The sequence below is a fragment of the Staurois parvus genome, unplaced genomic scaffold, assembly GCF_062004578.1.
Source record: "Staurois parvus isolate SC_StPar_1 unplaced genomic scaffold, SC_StPar_1.0 ptg001133l, whole genome shotgun sequence".
NCBI lineage: Eukaryota > Metazoa > Chordata > Amphibia > Anura > Ranidae > Staurois > Staurois parvus.
The window spans coordinates 919,369-934,998 of record NW_028318929.1 but is presented as its reverse complement, the minus strand read 5'-3'; the positions used below and the strand labels follow the sequence as shown (position 1 = coordinate 934,998).

Genomic DNA, 15,630 nt, shown 5'->3' with positions numbered 1-15,630 from the left:
AAGTAATTCAGTGAATGGATTATTTAGGTAAGCCATTGCATTACATTGCTATGGAGAAATGTTGCTGATCTGGTGTAAAGAAACTGATGTTTGGCCAAGATAAACCAGGACAGACATGTTACAATTTAGGTTGCAAGGCAAGAATTAAGTACACTAACCGATTCCTCTCCTTACAAAGGAGGAGGAATCTCCCCTGCTGGCTACTGTATTCTGACAGTTAGCACCCTTGGCTGTCAATACCCAAACAGTGACTGTATCCAATTGGATACAGTCACTATTCAGCCTACAGTTTTCATTTTCTTGAGAAATTATCCGAAGGGACAAGAACAAAAATTTTTCTCGTAAGATAACAGAATGAACGATTTTCATTTAACCAGTATAGTATTTGTCCGTAAAAAATTGTGTGACCAAGACCACGCAAGCTCAGAAATGAAAGAATACATTACAATACAATACATTATTTCATTGAAGGAACTTGTATTCTGTCTTATGAGAATTTTGTAACTTTAGTAACCTATTCATTTTCGATATGAGACTAGCTTGCAAAAAAACAAACAAAAAACAGACGATCATTTGTCTGATATTCTCATCGTGTGTACCAGGAAATAAAGCTACAAATCACTCGTTAAAAATCCCATTGCTTTAAATGGTGCTTGTTCATACCTGAGTACGAGGTGCCTGTCACTCAAAAAAGTACAGGAGCACAATTGCGGGCAGATTTAAGTATTTTTGGCCCCATAGACTTCATTCGGAGAGCCTGAAGAAAATGCATGTTACATGCAATATCAGACGGTCCCATAATATAAATTTATGGGGCCAAAATGCACAACCTGACCCAAAAAAGCTCCTGTACGGCACATTGCTTCTACAAAATATGCCAAAATGCTTATAAAATTGCCTACACATGTTACATTGAAGTGTGAATGTAGTCTTAGTTTATCCTCTATATTGCTAGCCATGTATTTGCAACAGGACACAGATCTCTAGGTATTTGGAAAGCAGGGTCAGCAGTCAGGTTTGTGATCAGGGCATATAATCCAGCAAAAGAGTAAAGGCACAATAGATGGATGAGGCTCCCTGCAGACAAGGGAATTGGGTGTATCATGCACAGATAATAGGGGGATGGAGGACAACAAATAATAAGTAGTAATTGTGGGAAGAAGGGCAGCGAGGTGGGTGTAAGAGACAGAGGAGGAGGACGGAGAAGGGAGGAGGATATTAAGGAGAGGAGGGGAGGGGAGCCGCACTTTCCAGGTTGGAGAAGAAGGAGAGAGAGGTACAATACAGAAGAGGATGAGAAGGAGGAAGAGGAGATTTGGGGAAAGGGTGAGAGGGGTGGGCAGCATGTAAGTTAACAGACTGAGGAAAGGGGGAAATATCTGAAGAAAGAGAGACACAAGGAATGGGGAGCGTTTATTAATGAACAGGGAGACATTTCGGGAAGAAGGAGACAGCATGGACAGCAAAGCAGAAGATACAGCCTGCTGAATGTAGATGTGACAAGGATGGCTTGCTCTGGAGACCAGTGAAAGCAATCACAGAGCATTTGTCATCTTCCGCTCAGACGGTGAAAAGCTCTAATTCCAGGCGACTAGAGACACGACCACCTGTGTGACTGTGGAGCTTGGAGCTGTCCTGGGTACCTAAATTTTAAGCGTTGGGACTGATAACGTTCCGTACAACGCATCCTGTCTGGATCGCTCAAGAGGAATCAATTATCCCTAGACCAGGAAAAATGATCAGACGGAGCGTGCTTTTATTCACATAGACATTCAAGGATACAAGGTTGGAGTGTCGGATAGGACGTGGCAAGAGTAGGTAGCTTGAATAATACATGGATTCATACACTGGATGTGTTGTACTAAAAGCTTTGCATGCATGCAGCAATCTGAAAACCTGGCCTGTGAGCGGAAACCAAAACAAATCCATGACCGTTATGTTGTATGGAGTTCGCATGGCCCTCTCTGCCTCCTACGTGTGTGCAGGAAGATTCTGACCCTGAGCGTGTACAATACTTCAATAACTTGGGCTGCCTGTGCACAGGAACAATGGCACTTGACTCAGTTGCGTATTAGGAATTTCTGATGGTCTTTGAGGTATTGGACACTTGCACACTTCATCGTGCTTCTGTTTTATCTTCTTTTGGCAGGAGAACTTTGCTGTGAACCTGTTTACCTTCATTTGTTGGAAAGCTTCATCCTGAACCTGTTTTACCTTCACTTGTAAGAAAAGCTTCATTCTGAACTTATTTTACCTTCCTTTTTCAGGAGAACTTTGTCCTGAATCTGTTTTATGGTCACACGTCAGGAGAGATTAATCCTGAACCTGTTTTATCTTCATACATCAGGAGAGCTTCATCCTGAACCTGTCTTACCTTCATTTGTAAGGAGAGCTTCATTCTAAACTTGTCTTAACCTTCTTCATAAGGAGAGCTTCACCCTGAATTTGTTTTACCTTCATTTGTTAGAAGAGCTTCATCCTGAGTCTGTCTTACCTTCATTTGTTGGAAGAGCTTCATCCTCAAACTGTCTTACCTTCATCATAAGGAGAGATTCATCCTAACCCTGTTTTACCTTCATTTGTTGGAAGAGCTTCATCCTGAACCTGTTTTACCTTCATTTGTAAAAATCGCTTTATCCTGAACCTGTCTTACCTTCATCGTAAGGAGAGCTTCATCCTAACCCTGTTTTACCTTCATATGTTGGAAGAGCTTCATCCTGAACCTGTTTTACCTTCATTTGTAAAAATCGCTTTATCCTGAACCTGTCTTACCTTCATCGTATAGGGAGCTTCATCCTGAACCCATCTTACATTCATTTGTCAGGAGAGCTTCATCCTGAACCTGTCTTACATTCATTTCTCGGGAGAGCTTCATCCTGAACCTGTTTTACCTTCATTTGTTGGAAGAGCTTCACCCTGAACCTTTCTTATCTTCATTTGTCAGAAGTCCTTAATCCTGAAAGTGTTTTACCTTTTATTTGTCCAGAGAGTTTCAACCTGAACCTGTTTTACCTTCATTTGTCAAGAAGGCTTCACCTGGAAACCTATGTCAGGAGAACTTTGTCCTGAACCTGTGTTATCGTCATACATCAGGACAGCTTCATCCAACAATTATTACCTTCTTTGGTCAGGATAGCTTCATCCTACATCTCTATTACATTTCTGTTCCACCTCTTTCTGTACCTGTTTTGTTTTCTTTTGTCAGGAACACTTCAAAATCCAGCTATATCCCTCTTCTCTCAAAAGCTCTTCATCTTGCATCCCTTTTACCTTTGCCCCTTAGTATTTCATCCTCTATTTCTTACCAATTTTGGTCAGCATCCCTTTCTCTTGTGACAAAGATTTTGTAACTTTTCTATAAATCAATTTTTCCAAGCCAAAAGACACAGCCAGTGGATTTCCAGCTGAAGATTTTTAGCCATTTTCCTGAGGTCGTCAGTACATCTGCAGGAAGACATGGCTGCACCTCTGTTTGTATTTGATTTATAAGAGATTACAGTTAAACTGTTTACCTTGACAAAGGATTAGCAGGTTTTATGTCAAATTTGTTTACATTTAGTAAATCTTCCTTGCACGACTGATGATCACCACCGTCTGACCAGATACGCTGAACGCCTCCAGGCTTGAAAGTAGAGAGTCTTCTACTGCAGCACATCTGGAGGAAATGATATGAGCTCAGTTGTCATATCACAAAGAGGACCCTCATAATGGAGATACCTTGCACATCCCCCCATCCCCCTCTCCAGATGTTGTGATATCTGGCTCGGTATTAGGAGATTATCTTTGTATTCCGTGGAGTTTCTGAACAAAAGAAGAGGATTGGCGAAGTTTTCCCAGCCACATTTTGCCTGAGAGAAAAGGAGGAGGAGAGGAGACCAGCTGCTCCTGTGGTATCTGTTCCCAGAAAGTGAAGCTGTGTATGGTAGGTAGTCAGTGCTCACACTACAGTATATATGAGCAGCATTTGTGTTGTAAATGACCCTTATTCTGATCTCTCGCTCCATTGGCATGTGTATGTGTTATATGAGGAACAGTGAGACTTAGATCAGAGGCATAACTTGCACAATTTAAACTAGGGCCCTCTTATATGTTATACAAGAAACAAAAACCTTAATATGTCCTATTAGGCCTTTAAGGTGGTCATTTCCATAAAATGTGGTAAAGTGTAACCTTTATTCAGGCCTACCTGCATATAACAGACAAAGAAAAAGCCACATAAAGAAAAGGTAAATATTGCTTTATGTTTTCCACATTGTAGGGTTCATATCTGGTAAAATAAAAGGAAGTAGCCATCATTTTTGGGCCCCCTGACCACATGGGCCCAGAAGCAGTTGCACGTTTGCATCCTCCACCCAGGAGCCTGTCTATACGCCATTGGACTTCAGTACATGTATGATTGAGTAATGTATAGTAACAATTTTTTTACCCAATAATTTAAATTTTTTTCCCATGAATAAGGATTATGCCCTGATTTTGCTGCAAGCAGCGGCAATCGGAAGTGCAGGAGTAACATGCATGTACTATTGGTTACCGCTAACAGAATGGGTGTTGTGGCTTGACCCATCCATACTTGCAGGCCCAAGTGTAGCCCAACCAAGGCTAAGTTTTCCTTTGGCTTGTATTATTGTGTAAAACTGTATATATATGTGAACACACATTTTCCTAACACCTCAGCTAATAAAGCTGTATGTACTCCACATTTTTCTTCTTGAAGACATACATAACAAGGACGTGCGAAAGAATAAGGGGTATAGGAAGGTAGGACTACCAACTATATCAAATCTTGCTTACCTAGAGCCTAGCCTTTGTCACTTTTTCCCAAATGAGTCTTTGATCTAGGTCTGTGGTTTCCAAGCTGTGGCCCAGGGCGCGTCCCTTTGCTTGCCTTTATCTGGCCCTTGGGGCATTATTACTCCCACTGACATTAACAATGGGGCATAATTCCTGCCATTGACACTGTTGATGGGGTACTATTCCTTTCACTGACACCAGTGATGGGGTACTATTCCTGTCACTGATCCAATGATGGGACATTGTTATCAATGCCAGGACATTTTCCACTCCCACTGGCCACAGCCCAGCCCCTCTAAGGTCTGATCATAAACTGTCCCTTTGTTTAGAAAGTTTGGAGACCACGGTCTAGGTTCTGCTACGTTCCCTAGTGTGAAATGCAATGCAATAATGTATGAACAAATAAAACACAAGACTACAGATCATTGGCAAAGGATTTCTGAACCAGGTGCAGTCAGCTTTAGTGGGGCCTGCATGATTTGTAAAATTAATGTGGTAAGCAACACTGACTGCACCAAAATGGATCTGGTCACAGCCATGGATATATAAAAACATGATGTGGTCCCTAGTAACATTAATTACAAATGCTTTAGAAAACAATCCAACAGCACCCATCATTGCAGCATATATACTACACGGTGGTGGCATTACCTTGATAACGTGTACATACCCTTATAGTGGTTTTAGAAACATTGATATGCTTTTCAATGTAGGACCAGGTACAATACATTACTCCACAGTATGCACAGACTCCAATTAAATTTAAAGCTGAACTCCAGGCAAGCAGCTAAACACACATATTTTATATAAGTGAGCTGTTTTACCTGCCAAGGGATTTGTATTTCTGTCCATCCAGTCTCACGATTTACAGAGCTCTACCACACAGTATAACCCTGTCTGATAGGGGAGGGGAAACTGATCTTTTTCTTCTGTGGTCACACTTTCCCTTAGGCCTCATTCACATGGATGTATGTAAGCGTCAGTATGCTGCTTCTCCTCTCACTATCCATTTAGCGGTTTGGAAGGGGACCTGTAAGGCCTCGTTCACATGGGCGTACTAAAGCACATGTATGTATGCCTTTTTAGGGCTTGTTCATAACAGCAGCAAGGACTTCTTTTTGGGTCCCCCGCTAATGGTCATGGCTCCTCCCCCCTGCTGAGTGCCCCGAATAGCAAGCCATTTGCTATGGTGGCACTCAGGCAGGCTCACTCCTGAGCCCCGCTCATGTGAAAGGACATTGTCCATTCACACAGAGCGTGGCTTGGCCCCGCACCCTACTCTCTCCTTGTTGGCTCAATGACTGTGATTGACACCAGGAGGAGCTAATCGCACTGGCTGCTATGTGGGCCAATGAGAAGAGAGAGAGACCCAGGAGAGACACTGTTCTCATGCACATCGATGGATCGAGATGGGGCCCAGGTAAGAATAAGGGGGGGGATGGGGGGGAGCTGCACCCAAGAGGCTTTTTACCTTTTTTTAAGGTAAAAAACCTACTGTCTCTAGCACTTTAACCACTTTAACCCCATAAATGCAGCATCACCATGCAGGTGGTTGCAGCACAACTCCATTCACCTATGGGTATATTTCCAGCCGCCCTTGGCTGTTTCCACTGCAGCTAAAGGGGAAGCAGTTGGGGGTAGTAAAGATAGAACCATGTGGTTTTACTGTCCCCCAACCTCATGTGTGAATGAACCCTTGGTTCCCATCTGTTCAGCTGCGTGCAGGAAAGCTTATTCATTTCACTGGGTTTCCCTACCCACAGAAATACAGGAAAAGAGGTCCCTGACCCTATTATTGAAATCACACTACATTGAAAACAAGCTGCGTTTGCCAATACGTGGGGGCACAATTAGGAATAAATTACACCGCTGCATGTCTGCTAATGAGCAGTGCGTTTGTGTGTCAGAAACGTGATTTTGAGCGTGTTCCCCAACAAGCGGTAATGTGAACCAAGCCCTAGAATGGGGTACCTCAAGACTAAAAATACTTTTCAAGGGCGCCGTGACTGAAAAAAGGTTGAGAAACACTGCAGTAGACCGTAAGAGGCTAATACCAAATCAAACTCATTTACTTACACTGCTTGTAAAAAACTATTTTAATTATGTATTAACAGGGATTTTTTTTCTGGGGGAACGCAGTTCTGGCACCTCCAGCACTGAATTTATGTAATGGCAAGGGGGGCTGGAGGGTCTCTTGATGTTGGCTGCTGGGGGATCTATTGTTGCTGGCCAGGGTCTATTGTTGCAAGAAATCTGTTGTTGCTGGAGGATCTAGTGTTACTGTTGTTGCCAGAGGGGTCTTGTGTTCCTCGGGGGTCAATTGTTGCTGAGAGAGACCTACTGATAAGGGAGGGGTCTACCATTGCTGGCTACCGGAAGATCTATTGTTTATGTCAAGGGTCTGTTGTTGTTGGGGTGGATCAGTTGATGCTTCGGGGGGGATTTTGTTGCAGGAAATCCATTGTTGCTGGGGGTCTATTGTTGCTGGCTGCAAGGGATCAATTTTACTGCTTTTCTTGTTGTAAACCAATTCCATACAAATCACTTGGTGCTACAAATGGATACTTGGTACTGCATCCTCTAAAAGGGTCGGTACTAGGAGGTGGGTAGGGGGTGGAACCAATGGACAGTGCACAGAGGTGGGTAAGAGGCGGAGACAAGGGGTGGCTCAAAAAGGGGGGAGTTCCTGTGTTTTAATAATTGCAGAGCTTTATTAATTTATACATTACATCTTCATGCAGTTCAGCTATAATAAAGAGCTGCTTGTATGGTGTGATGGTCATTCCATTTAAGTGTGTATTACCATTTTTGTGACATTTTTAATGTGCACTCTAAAACATTTTTTCAACCTTCACCATTAATAGAAACCAGAGGAAATCAATGTGTCTTTGTACTCCAAGTCAAGCAATCAAATCCATTCTGTTATCTTATGACCAACATGACACACATTACATTATATAAAGACTTTCTATTACTTATCAGCAATGCATTATATACCCAAATAGATTTATTTAGATTTTTCTGGGGTACCCAATGCTCTGATGTGTTATGTTTATTTGATGCACTGATATAAAGGCAGTTGGTTTAGGCTCATTAAAGGATGGTTTACTGATTTTAAACAACACTCCAGCATACCATATAAATAATTGCCAATGAAAACACATGTATATGTGTACAACATGAAATATTTCATGCCAAATGCTTTTTTTTTCTGTTCAGCTGCATCTTGCGATTTACACACTACGTAGTCAGAAAGACGGCTGTGATATTTCCCTGTTGGGCTTTATAGCTTCCTGTGTCACTGGCCCAGGGCCATGGATAAGGGGGTGCCACCAGTCCTGCTGTACACGGCCCAGGCGGCTGGGTGAATCAGATGTGGGCATGGAGGGTGATGGGTGCGGTGGGGGGGCAATTACTGGAACCGATCCCCTGTATGGCTCTCTCACTGCAGCAGCTGAAAGTTGGCTTCTTCTCTTCTCCCTCATGCTGGCTTTCAGCTGCTGCAGAGAGAGCCCTACAGGGGATCGGTTCCAGAAATTGCCCCCCCATCACACCCATCAACCTCCCTTTGCACCATACATTTCCCCCTGCTGCCCAGGCAACCCTGTGTGCCCCCACCTCCACAGTGCTACCAGCTTTCTTCCTTTCCTCTCCACCAGCAGCTGCAAGCACACAATAGTATCCTTAAAGGATGGAGAGTGGGGGAAGGGCCCAGTAAATATGTCACATTTACTAGTGCCTGTGTTTCCTGAATGAACACAACAAGTGATTGGTACTGATCGCTCACTGTATTTGTTCATAACTGAAGCATAGTAAACTGCATTTTTTTTTAAGAGGGAGGGCCCTGTCAGGTTGGCTGTATGGGGCCCCGTGGTTTCTAACAGCAGCCCTGCACTGGCCTACTCTTTGCAGGCTCTTTTATTCAAAGAGCGCACTGGGGGTAAAAATATGACAAGGAAAGCTGTAAAGCCAGAAAAATAAGGTGTTTGTGATAATTGTGCGCACAGATTTGGACAATGACAACCATAATTTGGATCATACTCTGCAAATGTCATTCACACTCCAAATCAGTCTTCCCCCTTCCTTTTTTTTGTGGTGTGTGTGTATGCTGGGGTCAAAAGGGCATCAGGCACAGCTGGATACGCTTCAAGGTTGGAAACCCAATTAGCTGGTTCCATGATGTCTGTCAGACCCTTGCCTTGGCCTGGTCATAAAGCTATAAACCAGTCAGTCAATGGACATGAAAGCATTCTGGAGTGGCAGTAAAACAGACATCCCACTTGAAACCACTTTTTCATACAATTTCATAAATCCTGGCAGGAACAAGGTACAATAAAACAAAGCATATATTCAGATAGGCCAGTTTAATACGAGTCACCTGATACCTTACACCCCTAGATAACATCTACCAGAGAGTAGAAAGCGATATCTTGTTATCCGTCACAGCTGGATATGTCATATTTGGTGTCTGGACGTTCAGAATATCATTCTGCATATTAACCTGCCAGTGGCTACGCTGCTGCATGCACCTATGGAAGGTTATTGACCATGGTATAAACTTGTGAGGGATTTGGTCCTAACCTGGGTCTCTGCCTAAACCCCCTCCCAAAATGAGGCGACTGACCCTTGGCTTCAGTAGACATCCCCTGCTGGGTTCCTAGAAAACAGGCTGTCATGCCAGGAGAGAGTTGCTGAAGAGATTCTCCCTTTTAACATCAGGAACCAACTTTGGGAGAAAAGGTACCCTTTTGTTCAGGACACTTGAACTCTGCTTAAACCAGGACTTCTGCAAGTATTCTACCTTCTTCTGTTGTGTTATTGCTCTCTCTATTTATATACAGTATATATTGGTTACATCTTTTCTGTAAATATTGTTATTGCACCATTTTGACCTTTTTAGTAATAAATCCTAGTTTCTGAAAAATGTTGAATTGTTTCTAAAGCTCTTTAATGCAAACTAAGAATCCCTGTCTCTGAAGAGTGCTACTGTGTGTTTTAAAACCTCTGGATACATCTGTCTGCGGTGACAGTGTGTATACAGACGCTTATTCAAACATCATAGTGTTACTGCTAAGATTTGTGAGTTTCCTCCTTCTCTGTAAAAAGGTGGTGGTGGCAGTGTGCAGGGTTAATTGCGTAATTAACCTGACCCAGTAACAATCGCTCTCAGGCTGTTGGCACCTAGATTGGGGTCCAGTGAGCTGGAAAATCTTTGGGCAGTGTGCAGCTGAGACTGACATTGTTACGCAAGTGGCAGCGCGGCTTTAGATTGGCTAGTCCTTCGATGACAAGTTGGTGAGACGTTGCGCCCATCACAGTTGCCTGGCTGGCTGCCTGGCTGCACAGTGTGGAAGAGGTTTTGTTGTCACAAGATTGGCTAAACAAAATGATATTTAATTTAACTTCGGTGTATTCGGCTGTTTGCCTGGAGTCCATGTTTTTTTTAATGAAATTCTTACAAATAGAAATCTGCTCTAATTAAAAAGCAGGATATTATATTAACACAAGGACATGATAAAATTGCTAACTTGAACCATTTGACCATTTTATATACTCACCTTACAATGGGGATAAAATAATTCAGCTCAGTAGCTTAAAGCCTGGAACATGTTGAGGTGATTACACCCATCGCTTCCAATAAACTGCTAAGACCTGCAACTGATGATATGACGTACATAGCTATAAAGCACCAAGGAAAGACTACACACAGTATATGTCATCATATATATGATGACCATATCAAGCACAAAGGGAAGGCTGTGGATACAGATAAATGGTCAAATTAAAAGATCAAGTAGACAATAGATTAAAGCAGCCTTTCTCATCTCTTAGATTGTAATCTACAAGGATCAGGCCCTCCTTGTCCTCTTGTATTGAACTGTATTGTTGCTGTATTGTCTCCCTTTATATTGTAAAGCGCTGAGCAAACTGTTGGTGCTATATAAATCCTGTATAATAATAATAATAATAATCCAGGGTTCCATGGAACCCTAAGGTTTCTCCAGGGGTTGCTAGAGCTTCCCTGAGCATGAACAATTATCTTTTTAGCTATTTTTAAGGTGGGGTCCTTCCCAATGACCACAGATGTAAAAAGCATTCTTTCCAGTGAAAGTCATAGCAATGTACCTTGAACAGCCTGTAGATATTGTAGTGTGCCCTTGTAGGAGCCTCTGATGAATTTGGTCCTATATTCCCACTTAGAGCACACACAGCTAGGCACCCAGCATTGTCTCCACTCTTCCACTGGCTTCAAAGCACAGTGTCTAGGGGTTTCTTTTTGTGGAGTTTTATTGCGAATGATGAACTAGGATAGGGAGAGGGAGCATGGGATACCCCAATAAACTGTAGAACTGAATAACTTGAGGACTCCTCGACTTTCTGGCTGCACAGCACAAAATGGAGTGTTCTACAGGATCTCTGTGCTGATGGTGACCTGTTCTTCCAGAGTACTCTTTCCAGACATTAAAAGCTACACACAGTCCCTGACTCTTCAGCGCTGGGGTCTCTTACTCACACAGCCACAGAATCATTGGTTGTTTCCTGCCGATATCCACCAGGCTCTTCTCAGTGAGGGAGATGTAGACTCACACCACCATAGGACAGCTGGACTCTTTCCCTAACTTCCTCCTGGCTCTCTCCAGTGAGCTTCTCCAGACCCAACTTGATTCCAGGACTTAAGCTTGTGAATAGGCATCCCCAGCTAAGCATAGTGTCTTCCTAATGGCATCTTCCAGAAATCTGCCCCAGGGACAGAGCTCCCCTGCATTTAGGTCTCCTCTAGCAGAATGGGACCCAGGAACTCTGCCTCTGCTGCTCAGACTATTTATGAGCTCTCTCACCAACAACTGGGTACACCTTCCCAGGGATTGGCTGGAGTCCTATAAATATGAAAGCTGCATGCCCTCTTCTTCCTCCCACTATGGTTCTAGAATCCTCTAGAAGACAGGGGGAAGTAACAGAGCAGCAACGCCGGAGGCATTGAACAGCCCTAATTAATCAACCCCTGCTCCTCTGATTACAGTGGAGCCAACTAAATTTATCTAGCAGCCCACTCTACTCTAGGAGGATGCTACATCATATTAAATAGTAACAAGAGTTCACTATGACCAGAAAGCTTTTTAAAAGTTTCTAAAAAGTTTGGGAAAGGTTGGATTAAAGAGTAACCCTAATAAACACTGTATTTAAAATGACAACATAGCATAAATCCAGTTAATTAAAAAACATTACAATCATTATGAAAAAAGCTTATCTTTTTTGGTGTCTCCATGCCTTTTAAGGTGCCCACCAGGGCCATCTTAGTGCATGGGCACCCCTGGGCGCTGCCCAAGGGCCACAGGTGCATGGGGGCCCCATGATAATCTGGCATTACACCATACTTGGAAACTGTCCTGGATTTGCCTGAACAGTTACACTTTTTATAAGCTGTCCCAGGATAGCCGTGTCCTGGGCAGCTTCCCAGAATCTGGGCTACAGAGACAGCAGCGGCCTGTATACTAATAACTATGTGTTTAGTTCTATCAACTATTTACACTTTTATTATTGGGAGTAGGTGCATAAATTGGGCAGGCTAGTAGGGGACCAGTGCATTACTTTGCCCAGGGGCCCATGATGCTTTTAAGACGGCTCTGGTGCCAAGCTGTCTTTTGATACATTTATTCAGTTTGCACCTTTTTCAATATTCCAGTCAGATCTAGGAAACAACGAAGAGCATTTTAACAATTCATTTTGACCATTTGAACTCAAGCCAAATCAAAATGGAAATATAGGATTAAAAAAATTATTTTTTTTTAAGTGATTTATTTGAATATTGAATACATTGATATTATACATAAATTTAATTTTAAAACATTTGATCACCTGTGGGTTTCTAATGGGAATTTCGATGGATTTGAATAAACAGCAGACTTGTGGCACCATGAAAAGTGCACATGGCCATGCTTGAACTATTTGAATCTGTACTGCAACCCTTAGCTACTCTGTCTGTGTTAAACATTTTATAGGAAAATGGCTCTAGACCTCAGGTGTTTTCTGAAATACTCTTTCCCTAGCATTCCTTCAGATGTGCATAAACCTGTTCAACACATCCTGAAGATGGCTTATTTACACAACTTAGCCAAACGTATGTGCAAATCCCTTAAAAATTACGGGGTTCAGGTGTTTCCAGTGAGGGATACAGTTAATACTACATCATACAAAGACATTTTAGAAAACTATGTGCTTCCAACCTTGTGGTACCAGTTTGGTGAAGGTCCGTTTCTGGCTCATCTGGACTGTGCCCTTATGCACAAAGTCAGGTCCATAGAGACATGGTTGGATGAGTTTAGGGTGGAGGAACTGGAAGGGCTTATGCGGAGCCCTGATCTCAACCCTACTGGGCACCTCTGGGATATTTGGAATGCCGATTGCTCTTGGCTGAATGCACACAAATGTCAACAGACGGCTCCACAATCCTTTGGAAAGCTTTCCCAGAAGACTGGAGGCTGTTACGGGAGGGAGAAAGATGGGGTAGCTCTATTTTAATGTCCATGGTTTTGAAATAAGATATCCTACAAGATCATTTAGGTGTGATGGACAGGTGTCCACAAACCTTAGCTGTGTAGTCAGTGGTGTATCTAGGGTTTGTGCTGCCCTAGGCAACACAAAAATCAGCCGCCCCAACCTTCCCCGCGAAGAAAGCCTGACACCAACCAACAACCCCCCAAAGGCGAGAGCCTGACACTGACCAACACCCCCCCCCAACCGCGAAGAGAGCACAACACCAACCAGCAACCCACACACCCCCCCCAAGGGAGAGAGCCTGAAACCAACACCCCCCCCCAACCCTGGAGAGAGCATAACACCAACCAGCAACCCACCCCTCCAAAGGAGAGAGCCTGACACCAACACCCCCCCAACCCTGGAGAGAGCATAACAGCAACCCACCCCCCCAAAGGAGAGAGCTTGACACCAACCAACAGCACCTCCCCCCCCTCCAGCCAAGAGAGCCTTCCACTACCACCGCCTCCCCCATACACCCACCGCCACTCCCTTCCCAGGCAAGAGAGAGAAAGAAAGAAACGCATGGGCACTCACCTTCACAGCTCCAGACATTCCCAGGAATGAGAGTTCGGCTCTGCTTACATCAAGCAGCCCGCATGCTCTCTTGGCTCCCACCTGGTCCCCATTCCTTCTTCCAGGGGGCAGCGCTGCCCCCCTGAAAATTGCTTCTCTAGGCAAATGCCTTGTTTGCCTTGTGGTAAATACGCCCCTGTGTGTAGTGTATATTCACTCCGATGACTGGTTTGTTTTACAGACAGCCAAAGCTCTATCAGATATTAGCTGCAGTTTTATATGTAACAAGATGCTTATGATGCCGAATTCTACAAAACCCAGAATTCCCTGTGCTCTGTTGTGCTCACTGAGCAATCATGCTGACAAATGGACATGGTGACACAAACACTTCATCTGTCATGCTGAGAGTCGGAGATCTGTTCGTTTGCTCCTCATCAGCTCTCCTGGGACCAGAAAAACAAAAAAGAATTGAGACACAATTATAATTAGAGATTTCACCAACTCCATCATTGTAGTTTATATGCAGATTATTTCTTAAGGTCCGTTCAGTGGCATCCACTGTCATGCGTTTTGCTGCATTTTCCAATAAAAGAATGACAGAACATAAAACAATCCATTGTTTAATAGGGCCACTTCACATTAATGTGTTACATTTTGTGTGTTGAAAAAAATTCTGATGATACATTTTTGGTGCATGTGAGTATCAAAGCATGTTAATGCATGTGTTCTGGTGTAAAAGAGGGCTTGGACCAGAGTATTTCTTTAACAATATGAGACTGAAGAAAAGCCTTTTAAAGAGTCACCTTTATTAAACTACTACTCATTATAGAACAGACAGTTGTATACAGAAATACATATGAATATAGACAGGGATTGGACAAAAATATGGAAACACTACATCATTTGCAGGTGTGAAAGTGACGACATGTTTCGTGTTGAAAGAGAAAGTGATGTAGCATTCTTTTGCTTCCACTGTGTGATGAGACACCTAGCTAACAGGTAAGAAGCCTCACTTACGCCATTCACTGCGTGCACTTCTAGTAGCATGGAGTAATTTCAAAGCTTACCGAGCTTCAAAGAAGGGAAATTGTTGGTGCCCGCTTAGATGGCACCTCTGTGACTGAAGTTGACAATTTATTTGTTGTGAGGCACAGTATCAAAGGTTATGACGGCATATACAGTTTCTGGGCAAACATCTGATAACCACATTCAACATGAACAACTGACCAAAAGAGACAAAAGGACATTGCGCAGGATTGTGACCCGGAATAAGAAAACAACTGCTGCAAAAGTAGCTGCAGAGGTAAATCTCAGTCTTCCAAAGCCCGTGTCTACAAAAACTGCAGAGGAACTCCATAAGCAAAACATTAACAGGCAAGCTGCAATTGCCAAACCACTAGTGACCGATATTAATACTCAGAAGAGGAGAGAGTGGTGCAACACTCATAAATTGTAGACTATTGCTGAATGGAAGACTGTAATATGGTCCAAGGAATGGAGCTTCACACTGTTCCCAACCCCTGGACATTTTTAAGTGTGATAAACACCATCTCAAGCTTCTGACCAAGACTGTCTTGTGTCACTGGTAAAGCATGGTGGCGGTGCAATCATGGTTTGGGAAGTCATATCTTTGTATTCTGCAGGCCTCATTATCAACTTGATAGGTAGAGTCACTGCCAATGATGTACAAATTTTGTCTGGCCATGTGCACCCCACGTTGCAGACATTGTCTCTTGAAGACAGCACCATTTACCAAGAGGATAATGCTCTGATTCACACAGCTGGTGT

General features: G+C 43.2%; 1 long non-coding RNA gene across 1 annotated transcript in view; it reads left to right on the top strand.

Moving 5' to 3' along the window:
- The first annotated feature begins 1,286 nt into the window (after positions 1-1,286).
- LOC149439336 (uncharacterized) overlaps positions 1,287-15,630 on the top strand; it is a 34,120-nt gene continuing 19,776 nt past the window's right edge. The window contains exon 1 of the long non-coding RNA XR_016307829.1: positions 1,287-3,922. This is a non-coding gene — a long non-coding RNA (uncharacterized LOC149439336). The remainder of the gene's footprint in view (positions 3,923-15,630) is intronic.